Source organism: Myotis davidii, unplaced genomic scaffold (genome assembly GCF_000327345.1).
Source record: "Myotis davidii unplaced genomic scaffold, ASM32734v1 scaffold3314, whole genome shotgun sequence".
NCBI classification, from domain to species: domain Eukaryota; kingdom Metazoa; phylum Chordata; class Mammalia; order Chiroptera; family Vespertilionidae; genus Myotis; species Myotis davidii.
This window is the reverse complement of record NW_006285827.1, coordinates 17530-19197: the sequence shown is the minus strand read 5'-3', so window position 1 is coordinate 19197 and position 1668 is coordinate 17530.

The following is a 1668-nucleotide window of genomic DNA, read 5'->3' as shown; positions in this document are numbered from 1 at the left end:
CAGTATTGGTGCTCATAGAAAACTTGTGACCTTGGAATTTGTTGATAATGCACCTGCTAGCAGTCTGCAGCCAGTAATGTAACTACTAACACCCCCCTTCTTTGTCTTATCCCAAGCCCATTTCCTTCCCTCACAGACTCCCCCCCCACTACTTTTGATCTCTCCGACCAATTCTGCTGTCCCCCAGTCCAGCTGTTTGTTTCCCTTTAAACAGTGGGAGTTTTGAAGAAAACTATAGACTGCTCCTATAGAGTCCTCCCTCCCAGAGGCTGGGGTCTGACCCGTGGGGAAGCATGACTCTTAGTCAGCCTGGAAAGATAACGGGTACATGAGATTTTTTTTTGCAGACAGAGAGCCTGGAGACCATCTGAAATTCATTTACAGTCACAAAGACAAAGACAACAGACCACAGGAGACGCACAATCAGGAGTTAACGGGGTCTATAGACAGTTAATAATAACTTCAGCCTTAGGGTCAGGGCCAGTAAATCTCTCTGTCCTGCAGAGCTGTAAGCCCCCCGTGTCCACCAAAGAGATAAGAAACCATAAATATAAGTTCTTTGAAATCTATTACTTGTTAATTTGCTAAGCAAATAGTTAACTTGAAAAGACTTCTCTCTTGCTTTTTACAAGCAATCTTGGAACCTAGCCAGCCTTTATTTTAACCTTTAAATCTACCCTAGCACTTCAAAATTTCAATTTAATATAGCAAATTTACAACCCAGGTAAGAGCAACTAGACAGACAGAAATTTCTGTTAGCGAAGTGGGCTGATTCCTTCTGTGATAGCGAGCAAAAGACTGAGAACTGCTAGAGATTCTTGCAGCCCACCGCGGGTCCAGTCCAAACGTTCAGCCAGATGAATTAACAGAAATGCAAAATAAATCAAAGTAACTTTCATTTTACACAGACGAGTTAATAAGCAGCCAAACACTCGTATTCACACTCTCTCAGTAGACTAGCCCAGACTGGAGCTGAGCAGTTAAACAAAATACTGCCCAACTCCCCAGATGGGCGTGGGGGCACTCCTGGCACCCATGTCCCAGAACAGAATTCTCAACCAAAGTCTTGGTGAGAACCTACCGGAGGAGTTAAGACTGCATCCAGTCCCCCTTCTCGGTAGCAAACTGGCTAGTCCCACACAAACAGCTGTTCACTCAGAGCTTAAACAAACTCCCAAATGCTAAACAAATTCCCAAGTTTAAATAAATTCCAAATTCCAAACAAATTCCAAATTCTAACAAATTCCAAATTCAAACAAATTCCAAATTCAAAACAGACTCCCAATTCCGGAGAGATTCCCAATTCCTGACAGATTCCAGATTCCTGAGGGATTCCCAAAACCTGGGGGAGCTCTATGGCTCCCCGGGAGGTGATCAAGCTCCCCTTCCACTCATTCCGAGTGGGCCAGATGGTAGGGAATTGGGACCCCTACCTTACAGATTCTGCAGACAGGTCCAGAAGTGTCCATCCATGCTCTCCAGATGCCGGCCGGGTCCTGGGCTGAGGCCAGAGAGTGCCGGGAGTTCCCCCGGTTCAATTCTGCTAAATCAGCAGAGCGGCGCCTCCCGGGGGCTTATCCGGCTCCCCCGGTCCTCAAACCCAGTCCACACCGGAGGCCAAGAGGCCACGATGGGTGGTTCCCCAGTCTTCCTGGTCAGGGAACCAAT